Source organism: Oncorhynchus gorbuscha, unplaced genomic scaffold (genome assembly GCF_021184085.1).
Source record: "Oncorhynchus gorbuscha isolate QuinsamMale2020 ecotype Even-year unplaced genomic scaffold, OgorEven_v1.0 Un_scaffold_573, whole genome shotgun sequence".
Classification (NCBI taxonomy): Eukaryota; Metazoa; Chordata; class Actinopteri; order Salmoniformes; family Salmonidae; genus Oncorhynchus; species Oncorhynchus gorbuscha.
The window spans coordinates 80,001-105,000 of record NW_025745407.1 but is presented as its reverse complement, the minus strand read 5'-3'; the positions used below and the strand labels follow the sequence as shown (position 1 = coordinate 105,000).

Genomic DNA, 25,000 nt, shown 5'->3' with positions numbered 1-25,000 from the left:
TAAGGTAGGGGTTAAATAGTACTACCACCAGTAAGGTAGGGGTTAAATAGTACTACTGATAGTAAGGTAGGGGTTAAATAGTACTACCACCAGTAAGGTAGGGGTTAAATAGTACTACCTCCAGTAAGGTAGGGTTAAATAGTACTACCACCAGTAAGGTAGGGGTTAAATAGTACTACCACCATTAAGGTAGGGGTTAAATAGTACTACCACCATTAAGGTAGGGGTTAAATAGTACTACAGACAGTAAGGTAGGGGTTAAATAGTACTACCACCAGTAAGGTAGGGTTAAATAGTACTACCTCCAGTAAGGTAGGGTTAAATAGTACTACCACCAGTAAGGTAGGGGTTAAATAGTACTACAGACAGTAAGGTAGGGGTTAAATAGTACTACCACCAGTAAGGTAGGGTTAAATAGTACTACCTCCAGTAAGGTAGGGGTTAAATAGTACTACAGACAGTAAGGTAGGGGTTAAATAGTACTACCACCAGTAAGGTAGGGTTAAAAGTACTACCACCAGTAAGGTAGGGGTTAAATAGTACTACCTCCAGTAAGGTAGGGTTAAATAGTACTACCACCAGTAAGGTAGGGGTTAAATAGTACTACAGACAGTAAGGTAGGGGTTAAATAGTACTACCACCAGTAAGGTAGGGTTAAATAGTACTACCACCAGTAAGGTAGGGGTTAAATAGTACTACCACCATTAAGGTAGGGGTTAAATAGTACTACCACCATTAAGGTAGGGGTTAAATAGTACTACAGACAGTAAGGTAGGGGTTAAATAGTACTACCACCAGTAAGGTAGGGTTAAATAGTACTACCACCAGTAAGGTAGGGGTTAAATAGTACTACCACCATTAAGGTAGGGGTTAAATAGTACTACCACCATTAAGGTAGGGGTTAAATAGTACTACAGACAGTAAGGTAGGGGTTAAATAGTACTACCACCAGTAAGGTAGGGTTAAATAGTACTACCTCCAGTAAGGTAGGGTTAAATAGTACTACCACCAGTAAGGTAGGGGTTAAATAGTACTACCACCAGTAAGGTAGGGGTTAAATAGTACTACTGATAGTAAGGTAGGGGTTAAATAGTACTACTGATAGTAAGGTATGGGGTTAAATAGTACTACCACCAGTAAGGTAGGGGTTAAATAGTACTACCACCAGTAAGGTAGGGGTTAAATAGTACTACCTCCAGTAAGGTAGGGGTTAAATAGTACTACCACCAGTAAGGTAGGGGTTAAATAGTACTACCACCAGTAAGGTAGGGGTTAAATAGTACTACCACCAGTAAGGTAGGGGTTAAATAGTACTACCACCAGTAAGGTAGGGTTAAATAGTACTACAGACAGTAAGGTAGGGGTTAAATAGTACTACCTCCAGTAAGGTAGGGTTAAATAGTACTACCACCAGTAAGGTAGGGGTTAAATAGTACTACTGATAGTAAGGTAGGGGTTAAATAGTACTACTGATAGTAAGGTAGGGGTTAAATAGTACTACCACCAGTAAGGTAGGGGTTAAATAGTACTACCACCAGTAAGGTAGGGGTTAAATAGTACTACTGATAGTAAGGTAGGGGTTAAATAGTACTACCACCAGTAAGGTAGGGGTTAAATAGTACTACCACCAGTAAGGTAGGGGTTAAATAGTACTACAGACAGTAAGGTAGGGGTTAAATAGTACTACCACCAGTAAGGTAGGGGTTAAATAGTACTACTGATAGTAAGGTAGGGTTAAATAGTACTACTGACAGTAAGGTAGGGGTTAAATAGTACTACCACCAGTAAGGTAGGGGTTAAATAGTACTACTGATAGTAAGGTAGGGGTTAAATAGTACTACTGATAGTAAGGTAGGGGTTAAATAGTACTACTGATAGTAAGGTAGGGGTTAAATAGTACTACCACCAGTAAGGTAGGGGTTAAATAGTACTACCACCAGTAAGGTAGGGGTTAAATAGTACTACCACCATTAAGGTAGGGGTTAAATAGTACTACCACCATTAAGGTAGGGGTTAAATAGTACTACAGACAGTAAGGTAGGGGTTAAATAGTACTACCACCAGTAAGGTAGGGTTAAATAGTACTACCTCCAGTAAGGTAGGGTTAAATAGTACTACCACCAGTAAGGTAGGGGTTAAATAGTACTACAGACAGTAAGGTAGGGGTTAAATAGTACTACCACCAGTAAGGTAGGGTTAAATAGTACTACCACCAGTAAGGTAGGGGTTAAATAGTACTACAGACAGTAAGGTAGGGGTTAAATAGTACTACCACCAGTAAGGTAGGGTTAAATAGTACTACCACCAGTAAGGTAGGGGTTAAATAGTACTACCTCCAGTAAGGTAGGGTTAAATAGTACTACCACCAGTAAGGTAGGGGTTAAATAGTACTACAGACAGTAAGGTAGGGGTTAAATAGTACTACCACCAGTAAGGTAGGGTTAAATAGTACTACCTCCAGTAAGGTAGGGTTAAATAGTACTACCACCAGTAAGGTAGGGTTAAATAGTACTACCACCAGTAAGGTAGGGGTTAAATAGTACTACTGATAGTAAGGTAGGGGTTAAATAGTACTACTGATAGTAAGGTAGGGGTTAAATAGTACTACTGATAGTAAGGTAGGGGTTAAATAGTACTACAGACAGTAAGGTAGGGGTTAAATAGTACTACCACCAGTAAGGTAGGGGTTAAATAGTACTACTGATAGTAAGGTAGGGGTTAAATAGTACTACCTCCAGTAAGATAGGGGTTAAATAGTACTACCACCAGTAAGGTAGGGGTTAAATAGTACTACTGATAGTAAGGTAGGGGTTAAATAGTACTACCACCAGTAAGGTAGGGGTTAAATAGTTCCACTAATACTAAACCACTACAGAACAGCTCATTGCCCACAGAGAGCTGGATAAAGGCTCTGAGGTTAAAACAACTGGACCTGGCCAGTCCTCTCACATCGAGGGTTTTGGGTCCCCCCCCCCGGCTTTCACACACTGAATAATTCTACCTAATTCACAACTGGCGCACTGTTCCCTTTTAACAGTCCTGGGCTGTGGACCTGGTCCACTATGAAGGGATGTAAGGGAGCCAATCGGGACTCAGCGTGGAGGGTTTTAGGTGAAACGTTCTCAGCTGTCAGGGAGAGGGACCGTCAGAGATCCAGCCAGCCATGGAGGCCCGGGACTCACCGGCTCCACTGTGCCCAGGGCAGACGCACTGTCTGGGGTAGAGGAGGCACTAAGCAGGGGCTTAGACCAGTAAGGTGGGGTTAAATAGTACTACCACCAGTAAGGTAGGGGTTAAATAGTACTACCACCAGTAAGGTAGGGTGTAAATAGTACTACCACCAGTGGTAGGGTTAAATGTACTACCACCAGTAAGGTGGTTAAATAGTGTGTGTGTGTGTGTGTGTGTGTGTGTTAATCTACACCATGTAAAGTTATACAAACACAGTGCCAATAGCACTCTTCTCTCCAGAACATATTAGTAACAAGTGGCTGAGTTTTACACACACACACACACACACAGTAACAGGGGTTAAACACACACACACAGTAACACACACACACACACACACACACAGTAAGGTAGGGGTTAAATACACACACACACACACACACACAGGGGTTAAATACACACACAGTAAGGTAGGGGTTAAACACACACACACCCCTAAGGTCTCTTTATAATGAGCTGCATGCTGTCATGTTAGAAGTGTCTCTCTCTTTCAGGAGGAAAAGGGGAAAGAGGAGAGAGAGCAAAGAATAAAGAAATGTCTGAAAGTTAAAAACAAGCTCCAGCGCCGCCCATGAGGTCAGAGTTCACTGAGACCAAGGAGGGTTAAATTACTACCCCAGTAATAGGGGTTAAATAGTCCCACCAGTAAGGTAGGGGTTCCAGCGTGGCCCATGAGGTCAGAGTTCACCGAGACCAAGGAAAGGGGTTAAATGGCTCCAGCCTGGCCCATGAGGTCAGAGTTCACTGAGACCAAGGATACCCATCCCGAATGGCTCCAGCCTGGCCCATGAGGTCAGAGTTCACTGAGACCAAGGAAACCCATCCCGAATGGCTCCAGCCTGGCCCATGAGGTCAGAGTTCACTGAGACCAAGGAAACCCATCCCGAATGGCTCCAGCCTGGCCCATGAGGTCAGAGTTCACTGAGACCAAGGAAACCCATCCCGAATGGCTCCAGCCTGGCCCATGAGGTCAGAGTTCACTGAGACCAAGGAAACCCATCCCGAATGGCTCCAGCCTGGCCCATGAGGTCAAAGTTCACCCTATTCCTTACATAAATGCACTACATTTGACCAATGTCCTATTTGAGCCCTGGTCACTAGTAGGTCATTACGTAGAGAACAGGAAGCTCTATGGGCCTGGTCACTGGAAGGTCATTACGTAGAGAACAGGAAGCTGTATGGGCCTGGTCACTAGAAGGTCATTACGTAGAGAACAGGAAGCTGTATGGGCCTGGTCACTAGAAGGTCATTACGTAGAGAACAGGAAGCTGTATGGGCCTGGTCACTAGAAGGTCATTACGTAGAGAACAGGAAGCTGTATGGGCCTGGTCACTAGAAGGTCATTACGTAGAGAACAGGAAGCTGTATGGGCCTGGTCACTAGAAGGTCATTACGTAGAGAATAGGAAGCTGTATGGGCCTGGTCACTGGAAGGTCATTACGTAGAGAACAGGAAGCTGTATGGGCCTGGTCACTGGAAGGTCATTACGTAGAGAACAGGAAGCTCTATGGACCTGGTCACTAGAAGGTCATTACGTAGAGAACAGGAAGCTCTATGGGCCTGGTCACTGGAAGGTCATTACGTAGAGAACAGGAAGCTCTATGGGCCTGGTCACTGGAAGGTCATTACGTAGAGAACAGGAAGCTGTATGGGCCTGGTCACTGGAAGGTCATTACGTAGAGAACAGGAAGCTCTATGGGCCTGGTCACTGGAAGGTCATTACGTAGAGAACAGGAAGCTGTATGGGCCTGGTCACTGGAAGGTCATTACGTAGAGAATAGGAAGCTCTATGGGCCTGGTCACTGGAAGGTCATTACGTAGAGAACAGGAAGCTCTATGGGCCTGGTCACTGGAAGGTCATTACGTAGAGAACAGGAAGCTGTATGGGCCTGGTCACTAGAAGGTCATTACGTAGAGAACAGGAAGCTCTATGGGCCTGGTCACTAGAAGGTCATTACGTAGAGAACAGGAAGCTCTATGGGCCTGGTCACTGGAAGGTCATTACATAGAGAACAGGAAGCTCTATGGGCCTGGTCACTAGAAGGTCATTACGTAGAGAACAGGAAGCTCTATGGGCCTGGTCACTAGAAGGTCATTACGTAGAGAACAGGAAGCTCTATGGGCCTGGTCACTGGAAGGTCATTACGTAGAGAACAGGAAGCTGTATTGGCCTGGTCACTAGAAGGTCATTACGTAGAGAACAGGAAGCTGTATGGGCCTGGTCACTAGAAGGTCATTACGTAGAGAACAGGAAGCTCTATGGGCCTGGTCACTAGAAGGTCATTACGTAGAGAACAGGAAGCTGTATGGGCCTGGTCACTAGAAGGTCATTACGTAGAGAACAGGAAGCTGTATTGGCCTGGTCACTAGAAGGTCATTACACAGGGGACACCAGAGGGATGCTAGGAAGCATGAGTGGTGACAGGCCTCAAGCATTGGCTTAGACCCTCGGGTTTGCTAATGCTAGGCTAACGCTAATGCTAGGCTAACGGTGTTAGCCAAACAGTGCATCGCCTCTATAAACAGCTTGGCTGGGCTAACGCTAGGCTAACGGTGTTAGCCAAACAGTGCATCGCCTCTATAAACAGCTTGGCTGGGCTAACGCTAGGCTAACGGTGTTAGCCAAACAGTGCATCGCCTCTATAAACAGCTTGGCTGGGCTAACGCTAGGCTAACGGTGTTAGCCAAACAGTGCATCGCCTCTATAAACAGCTTGGCTGGGCTAACGCTAGGCTAACGGTGTTAGCCAAACAGTGCATCGCCTCTATAAACAGCTTGGCTGGGCTAACGCTAGGCTAACGGTGTTAGCCAAACAGTGCATCGCCTCAAGAAAAAGCTTGGCTGGGCTAACGCTAGGCTAACGGTGTTAGCCAAACAGTGCATCGCCTCTATAAACAGCTTGGCTGGGCTAACGCTAGGCTAACGGTGTTAGCCAAACAGTGCATCGCCTCTATAAACAGCTTGGCTGGGCTAACGCTAGGCCTCAACGGTGTTAGCCAAACAGTGCATCGGTCTATAAACAGCTTGGCTGGGCTAACGCTAGGCTAACGGTGTTAGCCAAACAGTGCATCGCCTCTATAAACAGCTTGGCTGGGCTAACGCTAGGCTAACGGTGTTAGCCAAACAGTGCATCGCCTCAAGAAAAAGCTTGGCTGGGCTAACGCTAGGCTAACGGTGTTAGCCAAACAGTGCATCGCCTCTATAAACAGCTTGGCTGGGCTAACGCTAGGCTAATTCCGCTAACTCTGTTACCACTGTGGCTTTATCTCCATCAGTCCGACTGACTTCGTTAAACTCAGGGATTTTGCCCCAAATTGAACCCTATTCCCTACATAGTACACTACTTTAGACCAGAGCCCTATTCCCTACATAGTACACTACTTTAAACCAGGGCCCTATTCCGTACATAGTACACTACTTTAAACCAGGGCCCATTTGGCATATGTATCCAGGTAATTAGCTCGATGGGCTATTAGCGGATCGCTTTAGCCTACAACAAGCTTAAGGATCACATGCAGGGGATTTGGGTCTAACCATTTAGATTTAAACCAATGAGGGAGAGAAGGCATGCATCCCAAATGGCACCCTATTCCCTATATAGTGAACTACTAGTGACCAGAGCCCTATTCCCTATATAGTGAACTACTAGTGACCAGAGCCCTATTCCCTATATAGTGAACTACTATAGACCAGAGCCCTATTCCCTATATAGTGGTACTAATATAGACCAGAGCCCTATTCCCTATATAGTGCACTACTATAGACCAGAGCCCTATTCCCTATATAGTGCACTACTATAGACCAGAGCCCTATTCCCTATATAGTGGTACTACTATAGACCAGAGCCCTATTCCCTATATAGTGCACTACTATAGACCAGAGCCCTATTCCCTATATAGTGAACTACTAGTGACCAGAGCCCTATTCCCTATATAGTGAACTACTAGTGACCAGAGCCCTATTCCCTATATAGTGAACTACTAGTGACCAGAGCCCTATTCCCTATATAGTGAACTACTAGTGACCAGAGCCCTATTCCCTATATAGTGAACTACTATAGACCAGAGCCCTATTCCCTATATAGTGAACTACTAGTGACCAGAGCCCTATTCCCTATATAGTGAACTACTATAGACCAGAGCCCTATTCCCTATATAGTGAACTACTAGTGACCAGAGCCCTATTCCCTATATAGTGAACTACTAGTGACCAGAGCCCTATTCCCTATATAGTGAACTACTAGTGACCAGAGCCCTATTCCCTATATAGTGAACTACTAGTGACCAGAGCCCTATTCCCTATATAGTGAACTACTAGTGACCAGAGCCCTATTCCCTATATAGTGAACTACTAGTGACCAGAGCCCTATTCCCTATATAGTGAACTACTAGTGACCAGAGCCCTATTCCCTATATAGTGAACTACTAGTGACCAGAGCCCTATTCCCTATATAGTGAACTACTATAGACCAGAGCCCTATTCCCTATATAGTGAACTACTAGTGACCAGAGCCCTATTCCCTATATAGTGAACTACTAGTGACCAGAGCCCTATTCCCTATATAGTGAACTACTAGTGACCAGAGCCCTATTCCCTATATAGTGAACTACTAGTGACCAGAGCCCTATTCCCTATATAGTGAACTACTAGTGACCAGAGCCCTATTCCCTATATAGTGAACTACTAGTGACCAGAGCCCTATTCCCTATATAGTGAACTACTAGTGACCAGAGCCCTATTCCCTATATAGTGAACTACTAGTGACCAGAGCCCTATTCCCTATATAGTGTACTAGTGACCAGAGCCCTATTCCCTATATAGTGAACTACTAGTGACCAGAGCCCTATTCCCTATATAGTGTACTAGTGACCAGAGCCCTATTCCCTATATAGTGAACTACTAGTGACCAGAGCCCTATTCCCTATATAGTGAACTACTAGTGACCAGAGCCCTATTCCCTATATAGTGAACTACTAGTGACCAGAGCCCTATTCCCTATATAGTGAACTAATTTAGACCAAAGCCCTATTCCCTATATAGTGAACTACTAGTGACCAGAACCCTATTCCCTATATAGTGAACTACTAGTGACCAGAGCCCTATTCCCTATATAGTGAACTACTAGTGACCAGAGCCCTATTCCCTATTTAGTGAACTACTAGTGACCAGAGCCCTATTCCCTATATAGTGAACTACTAGTGACCAGAGCCCTATTCCCTATATAGTGAACTACTAGTGACCAGAGCCCTATTCCCTATATAGTGAACTACTATAGACCAGAGCCCTATTCCCTATATAGTGAACTACTAGTGACCAGAGCCCTATTCCCTATATAGTGAACTACTGGTGACCAGAGCCCTATTCCCTATATAGTGAACTACTAGTGACCAGAGCCCTATTCCCTATATAGTGAACTACTAGTGACCAGAGCCCTATTCCCTATATAGTGAACTACTAGTGACCAGAGCCCTATTCCCTATATAGTGAACTACTATAGACCAGAGCCCTATTCCCTATATAGTGAACTACTAGTGACCAGAGCCCTATTCCCTATATAGTGAACTACTAGTGACCAGAGCCCTATTCCCTATATAGTGAACTACTAGTGACCAGAGCCCTATTCCCTATATAGTGAACTACTAGTGACCAGAGCCCTATTCCCTATATAGTGAACTACTAGTGACCAGAGCCCTATTCCCTATATAGTGAACTACTAGTGACCAGAGCCCTATTCCCTATATAGTGAACTACTAGTGACCAGAGCCCTATTCCCTATATAGTGAACTACTAGTGACCAGAGCCCTATTCCCTATATAGTGAACTACTAGTAGACCAGAGCCCTATTCCCTATATAGTGAACTACTAGTGACCAGAGCCCTATTCCCTATATAGTGAACTACTATAGACCAGAGCCCTATTCCCTATATAGTGAACTACTAGTGACCAGAGCCCTATTCCCTATATAGTGAACTACTAGTGACCAGAGCCCTATTCCCTATATAGTGAACTACTAGTGACCAGGGCCCTATTCCCTATATAGTGAACTACTAGTGACCAGAGCCCTATTCCCTATATAGTGAACTACTAGTGACCAGAGCCCTATTCCCTATATAGTGAACTACTAGTGACCAGAGCCCTATTCCCTATATAGTGAACTACTAGTGACCAGAGCCCTATTGCCTACACTACTATAGACAGGGCCGTTTCACTCGTTCTTAAACCTCACCTTGGGGAACCCCATTACGTTTCACTCGTTCTTAAACCTCACCTTGGGGAACCCCATTACGTTTCACTCGTTCTTAAACCTCACCTTGGGGAACCCCATTACGTTTCACTCGTTCTTAAACCTCACCTTGGGGAACCCCATTACGTTTCACTCGTTCTTAAACCTCACCTTGGGGAACCCCATTACGTTTCACTCGTTCTTAAACCTGACCTTGGGGAACCCCATTACATTTCACTCGTTCTTAAACCTCACCTTGGGGAACCCCATTACGTTTCTCTCGTTCTTAAACCTCACCTCGGGGAACCCCATTACGTTTCTCTCGTTCTTAAACCTCACCTCGGGGAACCCCATTACGTTTCACTCGTTCTTAAACCTCACCTTGGGGAACCACATTACGTTTCACCTGTTCTTAAACCTCACCTTGGGGAACCCCATTACATTTCACTCGTTCTTAAACCTCACCTTGGGGAACCCCATTACCTTTCATCCGTTCTTAAACCTCACCTTGGGGAACCCCATTACGTTTCACTCGTTCTTAAACCTCACCTTGGGGAACCCCATTACGTTTCACTCGTTCTTAAACCTCACCTTGGGGAACCCCATTACGTTTCACTCGTTCTTAAACCTCACCTTGGGGAACCCCATTACGTTTCACTCGTTCTTAAACCTCAACTTGGGGAACCCCATTACGTTTCACCATTTCTTGAACTAGTTTAATGATTCTAGTAATCAATGGCTCGATGATTAGTTAACAAGGTGTGATGTAGATCACATACCTGTCCCTGGAACGGCTGGAGGGGGTACCTCGAGGAGTTAAACTCATAGTTGAATCAGGTGTACTAGGTGTGAAGTAGATCCCATACCTGTCCCTGGAACGGCTGGAAGGGGTACCTCGAGGAGTTAAACTCATAGTTGAATCAGGTGTACAGTAGATCACATACCTGTCCCTGGAACGGCTGGAGGGGGTACCTCGAGGAGTTAAACTCATAGTTGAATCAGGTGTACTAGGTGTGAAGTAGATCACATACCTGTCCCTGGAACGGCTGGAAGGGGTACCTCGAGGAGTTAAACTCATAGTTGAATCAGGTGTACTAGGTGTGAAGTAGATCACATACCTGTCCCTGGAACGGCTGGAAGGGGTACCTCGAGGAGTTAAACTCATAGTTGAATCAGGTGTACTAGGTGTGAAGTAGATCACATACCTGTCCCTGGAACGGCTGGAAGGGGTACCTCGAGGAGTTAAACTCATAGTTGAATCAGGTGTACTAGGTGTGAAGTAGATCACATACCTGTCCCTGGAACGGCTGGAGGGGGTACCTCGAGGAGTTAAACTCATAGTTGAATCAGGTGTACTAGGTGTGATGTAGATCACATACCTGTCCCTGGAATGGCTGGAAGGGGTACCTCGAGGAGTTAAACTCATAGTTGAATCAGGTGTACTAGGTGTGATGTAGATCCCATACCTGTCCCTGGAACGGCTGGAAGGGGTACCTCGAGGAGTTAAACTCATAGTTGAATCAGGTGTACTAGGTGTGATGTAGATCACATACCTGTCCCTGGAACGGCTGGAGGGGGTACCTCGAAGAGTTAAACTCATAGTTGAATCAGGTGTACTAGGTGTGATGTAGATCACATACCTGTCCCTGGAACGGCTGGAAGGGGTACCTCGAAGAGTTAAACTCATAGTTGAATCAGGTGTACTAGGTGTGAAGTAGATCACATACCTGTCACTGGAACGGCTGGAAGGGGTACCTCGAAGAGTTAAACTCATAGTTGAATCAGGTGTACTAGGTGTGAAGTAGATCACATACCTGTCCCTGGAACGGCTGGAGGGGGTACCTCGAGGAGTTAAACTCATAGTTGAATCAGGTGTACTAGGTGTGATGTAGATCACATACCTGTCCCTGGAACGGCTGGAAGGGGTACCTCGAGGAGTTAAACTCATAGTTGAATCAGGTGTACTAGGTGTGAAGTAGATCACATACCTGTCCCTGGAACGGCTGGAAGGGGTACCTCGAGGAGTTAAACTCATAGTTGAATCAGGTGTACTAGGTGTGAAGTAGATCACATACCTGTCCCTGGAACGGCTGGAGGGGGTACCTCGAGGAGTTAAACTCATAGTTGAATCAGGTGTACTAGGTGTGATGTAGATCCCATACCTGTCCCTGGAACGGCTGGAAGGGGTACCTCGAGGAGTTAAACTCATAGTTGAATCAGGTGTACTAGGTGTGAAGTAGATCACATACCTGTCCCTGGAATGGCTGGAAGGGGTACCTCGAAGAGTTAAACTCATAGTTGAATCAGGTGTACTAGGTGTGAAGTAGATCACATACCTGTCCCTGGAACGGCTGGAAGGGGTACCTCGAGGAGTTAAACTCATAGTTGAATCAGGTGTACTAGGTGTGAAGTAGATCACATACCTGTCCCTGGAACGGCTGGAAGGGGTACCTCGAGGAGTTAAACTCATAGTTGAATCAGGTGTACTAGGTGTGAAGTAGATCACATACCTGTCCCTGGAACGGCTGGAAGGGGTACCTCGAAGAGTTAAACTCATAGTTGAATCAGGTGTACTAGGTGTGAAGTAGATCACATACCTGTCCCTGGAACGGCTGGAGGGGGTACCTCGAGGAGTTAAACTCATAGTTGAATCAGGTGTACTAGGTGTGATGTAGATCACATACCTGTCCCTGGAACGGCTGGAAGGGGTACCTCGAGGAGTTAAACTCATAGTTGAATCAGGTGTACTAGGTGTGATGTAGATCACATACCTGTCCCTGGAACGGCTGGAAGGGGTACCTCGAGGAGTTAAACTCATAGTTGAATCAGGTGTACTAGGTGTGAAGTAGATCACATACCTGTCCCTGGAACGGCTGGAAGGGGTACCTCGAGGAGTTAAACTCATAGTTGAATCAGGTGTACTAGGTGTGAAGTAGATCACATACCTGTCCCTGGAACGGCTGGAAGGGGTACCTCGAAGAGTTAAACTCATAGTTGAATCAGGTGTACTAGGTGTGATGTAGATCACATACCTGTCCCTGGAACGGCTGGAAGGGGTACCTCGAAGAGTTAAACTCATAGTTGAATCAGGTGTACTAGGTGTGATGTAGATCACATACTTGTCCCTGGAACGGCTGGAGGGGGTACCTCGAGGAGTTAAACTCATAGTTGAATCAGGTGTACTAGGTGTGATGTAGATCACATACCTGTCCCTGGAACGGCTGGAAGGGGTACCTCGAAGAGTTAAACTCATAGTTGAATCAGGTGTACTAGGTGTGATGTAGATCACATACCTGTCCCTGGAACGGCTGGAGGGGGTACCTCGAGGAGTTAAACTCATAGTTGAATCAGGTGTACTAGGTGTGAAGTAGATCACATACCGGTCCCTGGAACGGCTGGAGGGGGTACCTCGAGGAGTTAAACTCATAGTTGAATCAGGTGTACTAGGTGTGAAGTAGATCACATACCGGTCCCTGGAACGGCTGGAAGGGGTACCTCGAGGAGTTAAACTCATAGTTGAATCAGGTGTACTAGATGTGAAGTAGATCACATACCTGTCCCTGGAACGGCTGGAAGGGGTACCTCGAGGAGTTAAACTCATAGTTGAATCAGGTGTACTAGGTGTGAAGTAGATCACATACCTGTCCCTGGAACGGCTGGAAGGGGTACCTCGAGGAGTTAAACTCATAGTTGAATCAGGTGTACTAGGTGTGAAGTAGATCACATACCTGTCCCTGGAACGGCTGGAGGGGGTACCTCGAGGAGTTAAACTCATAGTTGAATCAGGTGTACTAGGTGTGATGTAGATCCCATACCTGTCCCTGGAACAGCTGGAAGGGGTACCTCGAGGAGTTAAACTCATAGTTGAATCAGGTGTACTAGGTGTGAAGTAGATCACATACCTGTCCCTGGAACGGCTGGAAGGGGTACCTCGAAGAGTTAAACTCATAGTTGAATCAGGTGTACTAGGTGTGAAGTAGATCACATACCTGTCCCTGGAACGGCTGGAAGGGGTACCTCGAGGAGTTAAACTCATAGTTGAATCAGGTGTACTAGGTGTGAAGTAGATCACATACCTGTCCCTGGAACGGCTGGAAGGGGTACCTCGAGGAGTTAAACTCATAGTTGAATCAGGTGTACTAGGTGTGAAGTAGATCACATACCTGTCCCTGGAACGGCTGGAAGGGGTACCTCGAAGAGTTAAACTCATAGTTGAATCAGGTGTACTAGGTGTGAAGTAGATCAAATACCTGTCCCTGGAACGGCTGGAAGGGGTACCTCGAGGAGTTAAACTCATAGTTGAATCAGGTGTACTAGGTGTGATGTAGATCACATACCTGTCCCTGGAACGGCTGGAAGGGGTACCTCGAAGAGTTAAACTCATAGTTGAATCAGGTGTACTAGGTGTGAAGTAGATCACATACCTGTCCCTGGAACGGCTGGAGGGGGTACCTCGAAGAGTTAAACTCATAGTTGAATCAGGTGTACTAGGTGTGAAGTAGATCACATACCTGTCCCTGGAACGGCTGGAAGGGGTACCTCGAGGAGTTAAACTCATAGTTGAATCAGGTGTACTAGGTGTGATGTAGATCACATACCTGTCCCTGGAACGGCTGGAAGGGGTACCTCGAGGAGTTAAACTCATAGTTGAATCAGGTGTACTAGGTGTGATGTAGATCACATACCTGTCCCTGGAACGGCTGGAAGGGGTACCTCGAGGAGTTAAACTCATAGTTGAATCAGGTGTACTAGGTGTGAAGTAGATCACATACCTGTCCCTGGAACGGCTGGAAGGGGTACCTCGAGGAGTTAAACTCATAGTTGAATCAGGTGTACTAGGTGTGAAGTAGATCACATACCTGTCCCTGGAACGGCTGGAAGGGGTACCTCGAAGAGTTAAACTCATAGTTGAATCAGGTGTACTAGGTGTGATGTAGATCACATACCTGTCCCTGGAACGGCTGGAAGGGGTACCTCGAAGAGTTAAACTCATAGTTGAATCAGGTGTACTAGGTGTGATGTAGATCACATACCTGTCCCTGGAACGGCTGGAGGGGGTACCTCAAGGAGTTAAACTCATAGTTGAATCAGGTGTACTAGGTGTGATGTAGATCACATACCTGTCCCTGGAACGGCTGGAAGGGGTACCTCGAAGAGTTAAACTCATAGTTGAATCAGGTGTACTAGGTGTGATGTAGATCACATACCTGTCCCTGGAACGGCTGGAGGGGGTACCTCGAGGAGTTAAACTCATAGTTGAATCAGGTGTACTAGGTGTGAAGTAGATCACATACCGGTCCCTGGAACGGCTGGAGGGGGTACCTCGAGGAGTTAAACTCATAGTTGAATCAGGTGTACTAGGTGTGAAGTAGATCACATACCGGTCCCTGGAACGGCTGGAAGGGGTACCTCGAGGAGTTAAACTCATAGTTGAATCAGGTGTACTAGATGTGAAGTAGATCACATACCTGTCCCTGGAACAGCTGGAGGGGGTACCTCGAAGAGTTAAACTCATAGTTGAATCAGGTGTACTAGGTGTGAAGTAGATCACATACCTGTCCCTGGAACGGCTGGAGGGGGTACCTCGAGGAGTTAAACTCATAGTTGAATCAGGTGTACAGTAGATCACATACCGGTCCCTGGAACGGCTGGAGGAGGTACCTCGAGGAGTTAAACTCATAGTTGAATCAGGTGTACTAGGTGTGAAGTAGATCACATACCTGTCCCTGGAACGGCTGGAGGGGGTACCTCGAGGAGTTAAACTCATAGTTGAAACCCCCCACCCCTCTCTCTCTCTAAACGTTACTAGTCTATCAGTCTGTCTCCCCCCCAACCCCCTCTCTCTCTCTAAACGTTACTAGTCTACCAGTCTGTCTCCCCCCACCCCTCTCTCTCTCTCTAAACGTTACTAGTCTATCAGTCTGTCTCCCCCCACCCCTCTCTCTCTCTCTAAACGATACTAGTCTATCAGTCTGTCTCCCCCCCCACCCCTCTCTCTCTCTCTAAACGTTACTAGTCTATCAGTCTGTCTCCCCCCCCCCTCTCTCTCTCTCTCTAAACGTTACTAGTCTACCAGTCTGTCTCCCCCCACCCCTCTCTCTCTCTCTAAACGTTACTAGTCTATCAGTCTGTCTCCCCCCCACCCCTCTCTCTCTCTAAACGTTACTAGTCTACCAGTCTGTCTCCCCCCACCCCTCTCTCTCTCTAAACGTTACTAGTCTATCAGTCTGTCTCCCCCCCACCCCTCTCTCTCTCTCTCTAAACGTTACTAGTCTACCAGTCTGTCTCCCCCCCCACCCCTCTCTCTCTCTAAACGTTACTAGTCTACCAGTCTGTCTCCCCCCCCCCACCCCCTCTCTCTCTCTCTCTAAACGTTACTAGTCTATCAGTCTGTCTCCCCCCACCCCTCTCTCTCTCTAAACGTTACTAGTCTATCAGTCTGTCTCCCCCCCCCTCTCTCTCTCTCTAAATGTTACTAGTCTACCAGTCTGTCTCCCCCCCACCCCTCTCTCTCTCTCTAAACGTTACTAGTCTACCAGTCTGTCTCCCCCCCACCCTCTCTCTCTCTCTAAACGTTACTAGTCTATCAGTCTGTCTCTCCCCCCACCCCTCTCTCTCTCTAAACGTTACTAGTCTATCAGTCTGTCTCCCCCACCCCTCTCTCTCTCTCTAAACGTTACTAGTCTATCAGTCTGTCTCCCCCACACCCCTCTCTCTCTCTAAACGTTACTAGTCTATCAGTCTGTCTCCCCCCCCCCCTCTCTCTCTCTAAACGTTACTAGTCTACCAGTCTGTCTCCCCCCACCCCTCTCTCTCTCTAAACGTTACTAGTCTATCAGTCTGTCTCCCCCCACCCCTCTCTCTCTCTCTAAACGTTACTAGTCTACCAGTCTGTCTCCCCCCCCTCTCTCTCTCTCTCTAAACGTTACTAGTCTATCAGTCTGTCTCCCCCCCCACCCCTCTCTCTCTCTCTAAATGTTACTAGTCTATCAGTCTGTCTCCCCCACCCCTCTCTCTCTCTCTAAACGTTACTAGTCTATCAGTCTGTCTCCCCCCCCCCCCCTCTCTCTCTAAACGTTACTAGTCTACCAGTCTGTCTCCCCCCACCCCCTCTCTCTCTCTAAACGTTACTAGTCTATCAGTCTGTCTCCCCCCCCCACCCCTCTCTCTCTCTAAATGTTACTAGTCTATCAGTCTGTCTCCCCCCCCCACCCCTCTCTCTCTAAACGTTACTAGTCTACCAGTCTGTCTCCCCCCACCCCTCTCTCTCTCTAAACGTTACTAGTCTATCAGTCTGTCCCCCCCCCCACCCCTCTCTCTCTCTAAACGTTACTAGTCTATCAGTCTGTCTCCCCCCCACTCTCTCTCTCTCTAAACGTTACTAGTCTATCAGTCTGTCTCCCCCCACCCCCCTCTCTCTCTCTCTAAACGTTACTAGTCTATCAGTCTGTCTCCCCCCCCACCCCCTCTCTCTCTAAACGTTACTAGTCTACCAGTCTGTCTCCCCCACCCCCACCCCTCTCTCTCTCTAAACGTTACTAGTCTACCAGTCTGTCTCCCCCCCCCACCCCTCTCTCTCTCTAAACGTTACTAGTCTACCAGTCTGTCTCCCCCACCCCCACCCCTCTCTCTCTCTAAACGTTACTAGTCTACCAGTCTGTCCCCCCCCCTCTCTCTCTCTAAACGTTACTAGTCTATCAGTCTGTTACTAAACGTTACTAGTCTCAGTCTGTCTCCCCCCACCCCCTCTCTCTCTCTAAACGTTACTAGTCTACCAGTCTGTCCCCCCCCCCCACCCCTCTCTCTCTCTAAACGTTACTAGTCTACCAGTCTGTCTCCCCCACCCCCTCTCTCTCTCTCTAAACGTTACTAGTCTACCAGTCTCCCCTCTCTCTCTCTAAACGTTACTAGTCTATCAGTCTGTCTCCCCCCACCCTCTCTCTCTCTCTAAACGTTACTAGTCTACCAGTCTGTCCCCCCCCCCCCCCTCTCTCTCTCTAAACGTTACTAGTCTATCAGTCTGTCTCCCCCACCCCCTCTCTCTCTCTAAACGTTACTAGTCTACCAGTCTGTCTCCCCCCCCCCCTCTCTCTCTCTAAACGTTACTAGTCTATCAGTCTGTCTCCCCCCCACCCCTCTCTCTCTCTCTAAACGTTACTAGTCTACCAGTCTGTCTCCCCCACCCCTCTCTCTCTCTCTAAACATTACTAGTCTACCAGTCTGTCCCCCCCCCCCCTCTCTCTCTCTAAACGTTACTAGTCTACCAGTCTGTCTCCCCCCCCCCCTCTCTCTCTCTCTCTAAACGTTACTAGTCTACCAGTCTGTCTCCCCCACCCCTCTCTCTCTCTAAATGTTACTAGTCTACCAGTCTGTCTCCCCCCACCCCCTCTCTCTCTCTAAACATTACTAGTCTATCAGTCTGTCTCCCCCCCCCACCCCTCTCTCTCTCTAAACGTTACTAGTCTATCAGTCTGTCTCCCCCACCCCCTCTCTCTCTCTAAACGTTACTAGTCTACCAGTCTGTCTCCCCCCCCCCACCCCTCTCTCTCTCTCTAAACGTTACTAGTCTACCAGTCTGTCTCCCCCCACCCCTCTCTCTCTCTAAACGTTACTAGTCTATCAGTCTGTCTCCCCCCACCCCTCTCTCTCTCTCTCTAAACGTTACTAGTCTACCAGTCTGTCTCCCCCCACCCCTCTCTCTCTCTCTAAACGTTACTAGTCTATCAGTCTGTCTCCCCCACCCCTCTCTCTCTCTAAACGTTACTAGTCTATCAGTCTGTCTCCCCCCCACCCCTCTCTCTCTCTCTAAACGTTACTAGTCTATCAGTCTGTCTCTCCCCCCACCCCCCTCTCTCTCTCTAAACGTTACTAGTCTATCAGTCTGTCCCCCCCACCCCCTCTCTCTCTCTCTCTAAACGTTACTAGTCTACCAGTCTGTCTCCCCCCACCCCTCTCTCTCTCTAAACGTTACTAGTCTACCAGTCTGTCTCCCCCCACCCCTCTCTCTCTCTAAACGTTACTAGTCTATCAGTCTGTCTCCCCCCCACCCCTCTCTCTCTCTCTAAACGTTACTAGTCTATCAGTCTGTCTCCCCCCACCCCCTCTCTCTCTCTAAATGTTACTAGTCTACCAGTCTGTCTCCCCCCACCCCCTCTCTCTCTCTAAACGTTACTAGTCTATCAGTCTGTCTCCCCCCACCCCTCTCTCTCTCTCTAAACGTTACTAGTCTATCAGTCTGTCTCCCCCACCCCTCTCTCTCTCTAAACGTTACTAGTCTATCAGTCTGTCTCCCCCCACCTCTCTCTCTCTCTCTAAACGTTACTAGTCTACCAGTCTGTCTCCCCCACCCCTCTCTCTCTCTCTAAACGTTACTAGTCTACCAGTCTGTCTCCCCCCCTCTCTCTCTCTCTAAACGTTACTAGTCTATCAGTCTGTCTCCCCCCCCTCTCTCTCTCTCTCTAAACGTTACTAGTCTACCAGTCTGTCTCCCCCCCCACCCCTCTCTCTCTCTCTCTAAACGTTACTAGTCTACCAGTCTGTCTCCCCCCACCCCCTCTCTCTCTCTAAACGTTACTAGTCTATCAGTCTGTCCCCCCCCGCCCCTCTCTCTCTCTAAACGTTACTAGTCTATCAGTCTGTCTCCCCCCCCCCACCCCTCTCTCTCTCTAAATGTTACTAGTCTACCAGTCTGTCTCCCCCCACCCCTCTCTCTCTCTAAACGTTACTAGTCTATCAGTCTGTCTCCCCCCACCCCTCTCTCTCTCTAAACGTTACTAGTCTACCAGTCTGTCTCCCCCACCCCTCTCTCTCTCTAAATGTTACTAGTCTACCAGTCTGTCTCCCCCCACCCCTCTCTCTCTCTAAACGTTACTAGTCTATCAGTCTGTCTCCCCCCCACCCCTCTCTCTCTCTAAACGTTACTAGTCTATCAGTCTGTCTCCCCCCCACCCCTCTCTCTCTCTAAACGTTACTAGTCTACCAGTCTGTCTCCCCCCCCCCTCTCTCTCTCTCTAAACGTTACTAGTCTACCAGTCTGTCTCCCCCACCCCTCTCTCTCTCTAAACGTTACTAGTCTATCAGTCTGTCTCCCCCCCCCTCTCTCTCTCTCTCTAAACGTTACTACTCTACCAGTCTGTCTCCCCCACCCCTCTCTCTCTCTAAACGTTACTAGTCTATCAGTCTGTCTCCCCCCCACCCCTCTCTCTCTCTAAACGTTACTAGTCTATCAGTCTGTCTCCCCCACCCCCTCTCTCTCTCTCTAAACGTTACTAGTCTATCAGTCTGTCTCTCTCCCCCCACCCCACCCCTCTCTCTCTCTAAACGTTACTAGTCTATCAGTCTGTCCCCCCCACCTCTCTCTCTCTCTCTCTAAACGTTACTAGTCTACCAGTCTGTCTCCCCCCCCCCTCTCTCTCTCTAAACGTTACTAGTCTACCAGTCTGTCTCCCCCCACCCCTCTCTCTCTCTAAACGTTACTAGTCTATCAGTCTGTCTCCCCCCCCCCTCTCTCTCTCTAAACGTTACTAGTCTATCAGTCTGTCCCCCCACCCTCTCTCTCTCTCTAAACGTTACTAGTCTACCAGTCTGTCTCCCCCCACCCCTCTCTCTCTCTAAACGTTACTAGTCTATCAGTCTGTCTCCCCCCACCCCTCTCTCTAAACGTTACTAGTCTACCAGTCTGTCTCCCCCACCCCTCTCTCTCTCTAAACGTTACTAGTCTACCAGTCTGTCTCCCCCACCCCTCTCTCTCTCTAAATGTTACTAGTCTACCAGTCTGTCTCCCCCCCCCCACCCCTCTCTCTCTCTCTAAACATTACTAGTCTATCAGTCTGTCTCCCCCCCACCCCTCTCTCTCTCTAAACATTACTAGTCTATCAGTCTGTCTCCCCCCACCCCTCTCTCTCTCTAAACGTTACTAGTCTATCAGTCTGTCTCTCCCCCCCACCCTCTCTCTCTCTCTAAACGTTACTAGTCTACCAGTCTGTCTCCCCCACCCCTCTCTCTCTCTCTAAACGTTACTAGTCTACCAGTCTGTCTCCCCCTCTCTCTCTCTAAACGTTACTAGTCTATCAGTCTGTCTCCCCCCGCCCTCTCTCTCTCTCTAAACGTTACTAGTCTACCAGCCTGTCTCCCCCCACCCCCCCTCTCTCTCTCTAAACGTTACTAGTCTATCAGTCTGTCTCCCCCCACCCCTCTCTCTCTCTCTAAACGTTACTAGTCTATCAGTCTGTCTCCCCCCACCCCTCTCTCTCTCTCTAAACGTTACTAGTCTATCAGTCTGTCTCCCCCACCCCTCTCTCTCTCTAAACGTTACTAGTCTACCAGTCTGTCTCCCCCCCCCCCTCTCTCTCTCTAAACGTTACTAGTCTATCAGTCTGTCTCCCCCCCCCACCCCTCTCTCTCTCTAAACGTTACTAGTCTACCAGTCTGTCTCCCCCACCCCTCTCTCTCTAAACGTTACTAGTCTATCAGTCTGTCTCCCCCACCCCTCTCTCTCTCTCTAAACGTTACTAGTCTACCAGTCTGTCTCCCCCCCCCCCCTCTCTCTCTCTCTCTAAACGTTACTAGTCTATCAGTCTGTCTCTCCCCCCACCCCTCTCTCTCTCTCTAAACGTTACTAGTCTACCAGTCTGTCTCCCCCACCCTCTCTCTCTCTCTAAACGTTACTAGTCTACCAGTCTGTCTCCCCCCCCACCCCTCTCTCTCTCTAAACGTTACTAGTCTATCAGTCTGTCTCCCCCCACCCCCTCTCTCTCTCTAAACGTTACTAGTCTATCAGTCTGTCTCCCCCCCCACCCCTCTCTCTCTCTAAACGTTACTAGTCTATCAGTCTGTCTCCCCCCCCCCCTCTCTCTCTCTAAACGTTACTAGTCTACCAGTCTGTCTCCCCCGCCCCACCCCTCTCTCTCTCTAAACGTTACTAGTCTATCAGTCTGTCCCCCCCCACCCCTCTCTCTCTCTAAACGTTACTAGTCTACCAGTCTGTCTCCCCACCACCCCTCTCTCTCTCTAAACGTTACTAGTCTATCAGTCTGTCTCCCCCCCCCCACCCCTCTCTCTCTCTCTAAACGTTACTAGTCTACCAGTCTGTCTCCCCCACCCCTCTCTCTCTCTCTAAACGTTACTAGTCTACCAGTCTGTCTCCCCCCACCCCTCTCTCTCTCTCTAAACGTTACTAGTCTACCAGTCTGTCTCCCCCCCCCACCCCTCTCTCTCTCTCTCTCTAAACGTTACTAGTCTACCAGTCTGTCTCCCCCACCCCTCTCTCTCTCTCTAAACGTTACTAGTCTATCAGTCTGTCCCCCCCCCCACCCCTCTCTCTCTCTAAACGTTACTAGTCTACCAGTCTGTCTCCCCCCCCCCCCTCTCTCTCTCTAAACGTTACTAGTCTATCAGTCTGTCTCCCCCACCCCTCTCTCTCTCTCTAAACGTTACTAGTCTACCAGTCTGTCTCCCCCACCCCCTCTCTCTCTCTAAACGTTACTAGTCTATCAGTCTGTCTCCCCCCCCCACCTCTCTCTCTCTCTCTAAACGTTACTAGTCTACCAGTCTGTCTCCCCCCACCTCTCTCTCTCTCTCTAAACGTTACTAGTCTACCAGTCTGTCTCCCCCCACCCCCTCTCTCTCTCTAAACGTTACTAGTCTACCAGTCTGTCCCCCCCCCCCCCTCTCTCTCTCTCTAAACGTTACTAGTCTATCAGTCTGTCTCCCCCACCCCTCTCTCTCTCTAAACGTTACTAGTCTACCAGTCTGTCTCCCCCCACCCCTCTCTCTCTCTAAACGTTACTAGTCTACCAGTCTGTCTCCCCCCACCCCTTTCTCTCTCCCTAAACGTTACTAGTCTATCAGTCTGTCTCCCCCACCCCTCTCTCTCTCTAAACGTTACTAGTCTATCAGTCTGTCTCCCCCCACCCCTCTCTCTCTCTAAACGTTACTAGTCTACCAGTCTGTCTCCCCCCACCCCTCTCTCTCTCTAAACGTTACTAGTCTATCAGTCTGTCTCCCCCCACCCCCTCTCTCTCTCTAAACGTTACTAGTCTACCAGTCTGTCTCCCCCCACCCCTCTCTCTCTCTAAACGTTACTAGTCTATCAGTCTGTCTCCCCCCACCCCACCCCAGTCTCTCTCTCTCTCTCTAAACGTTACTAGTCTACCAGTCTGTCTCCCCCCACCCCCCCTCTCTCTCTCTAAACGTTACTAGTCTACCAGTCTGTCTCCCCCCCACCCCTCTCTCTCTCTAAACGTTACTAGTCTATCAGTCTGTCTCCCCCCACCCCTCTCTCTCTCTAAACGTTACTAGTCTACCAGTCTGTCTCCCCCCACCCCTCTCTCTCTCTAAACGTTACTAGTCTATCAGTCTGTCTCCCCCCACCCCTCTCTCTCTCTAAACGTTACTAGTCTATCAGTCTGTCTCCCCCCACCCCTCTCTCTCTCTCTAAACGTTACTAGTCTATCAGTCTGTCTCCCCCCACCCCACCCCCTCTCTCTCTAAACGTTACTAGTCTACCAGTCTGTCTCCCCCCACCCCTCTCTCTCTCTAAACGTTACTAGTCTATCAGTCTGTCTCCCCCACCCCCTCTCTCTCTCTAAACGTTACTAGTCTACCAGTCTGTCTCCCCCCCCTCTCTCTCTCTAAACGTTACTAGTCTATCAGTCTGTCCCCCCCCCACCCCTCTCTCTCTCTCTCTAAACGTTACTAGTCTATCAGTCTGTCTCCCCCCCACCCCTCTCTCTCTCTAAACGTTAGTAGTCTACCAGTCTGTCTCCCCCCACCCCTCTCTCTCTCTAAACGTTACTAGTCTACCAGTCTGTCTCCCCCCCACCCCTCTCTCTCTCTCTAAACGTTACTAGTCTATCAGTCTGTCTCCCCCCACCCCCTCTCTCTCTCTCTAAACGTTACTAGTCTACCAGTCTGTCCCCCCCTCTCTCTCTCTCTCTCTCTCTAAACGTTACTAGTCTACCAGTCTGTCCCCCCCCTCTCTCTCTCTCTAAACGTTACTAGTCTATCAGTCTGTCCCACCCCCCCCCCCCTCTCTCTCTCTCTAAACGTTACTAGTCTACCAGTCTGTCTCCCCCCCACCCCTCTCTCTCTCTAAACGTTACTAGTCTATCAGTCTGTCTCCCCCCACCCCTCTCTCTCTCTAAACGTTACTAGTCTATCAGTCTGTCCCCCCACCCCTCTCTCTCTCTAAACGTTACTAGTCTACCAGTCTGTCTCTCCCCCCCCACCCCTCTCTCTCTCTAAACGTTACTAGTCTACCAGTCTGTCTCCCCCCCCCCTCTCTCTCTCTCTAAACGTTACTAGTCTATCAGTCTGTCTCCCCCCCTCTCTCTCTCTCTAAACGTTACTAGTCTATCAGTCTGTCTCCCCCCCCCTCTCTCTCTCTAAACGTTACTAGTCTATCAGTCTGTCTCCCCCCCCCCCCCCCTCTCTCTCTAAACGTTACTAGTCTATCAGTCTGTCCCCCCCACCCCTCTCTCTCTCTAAACGTTACTAGTCTATCAGTCTGTCCCCCCCACCCTCTCTCTCTCTCTCTAAACGTTACTAGTCTACCAGTCTGTCTCCCCCCACACCCTCTCTCTCTCTCTAAACATTACTAGTCTATCAGTCTGTCTCCCCCCACCCCTCTCTCTCTCTCTAAACGTTACTAGTCTATCAGTCTGCCCCCCCCACCCCTCTCTCTCTCTCTAAACGTTACTAGTCTATCAGTCTGTCCCCCCCACACCCACTCTCTCTCTCTCTAAACGTTACTAGTCTATCAGTCTGTCTCCCCCCCCCCTCTCTCTCTCTCTAAACGTTACTAGTCTACCAGTCTGTCTCCCCCCCCCCCTCTCTCTCTCTCTCTAAAAGTTACTAGTCTATCAGTCTGTCTCCCCCCACCCCTCTCTCTCTCTCTAAACGTTACTAGTCTACCAGTCTGTCTCCCCCCCCCCACTCTCTCTCTCTCTAAACGTTACTAGTCTATCAGTCTGTCCCCCCCCCCTCTCTCTCTCTCTCTCTAAACGTTACTAGTCTATCACTGTCTGTCTCCCCCCCAGAGAACCCCTCTCTCTCTCTAAACGTTACTAGTCTATCAGTCTGTCTCCCCCCACCCTCTCTCTCTCTAAACGTTACTAGTCTACCAGTCTGTCTCCCCCCACCCCTCTCTCTCTCTAAACGTTACTAGTCTATCAGTCTGTCTCTGGACCCCCCCCCCAGAGAACACCCTCTCTCTCTCTAAATGTTACTAGTCTACCAGTCTGTCACCCCCCCACCCCTCTCTCTCTCTAAACGTTACTAGTCTATCAGTCTGTCTCCCCACCCCAGAGAACTCTCTCTCTCTCTAAACGTTACTAGTCTACCAGTCTGAACCCCTCTCTCTCTCTCTAAACGTTACTAGTCTACCAGTCTGTCTCCCCCCCCCTCTCTCTCTCTAAACGTTACTAGTCTATCAGTCTGTCTCCCCACGCCCCCCCCCTCTCTCTCTAAACGTTACTAGTCTACCAGTCTGTCTGTCTCCCCACCCCTCTCTCTCTCTCTAAACGTTACTAGTCTATCAGTCTGTCT

The 25,000-nt window shown here is 48.5% G+C and overlaps 1 pseudogene; it reads right to left on the bottom strand.

Moving 5' to 3' along the window:
• LOC124018736 overlaps positions 1–25,000 on the bottom strand; it is a 130,198-nt pseudogene that overhangs the window by 37,406 nt on the left and 67,792 nt on the right.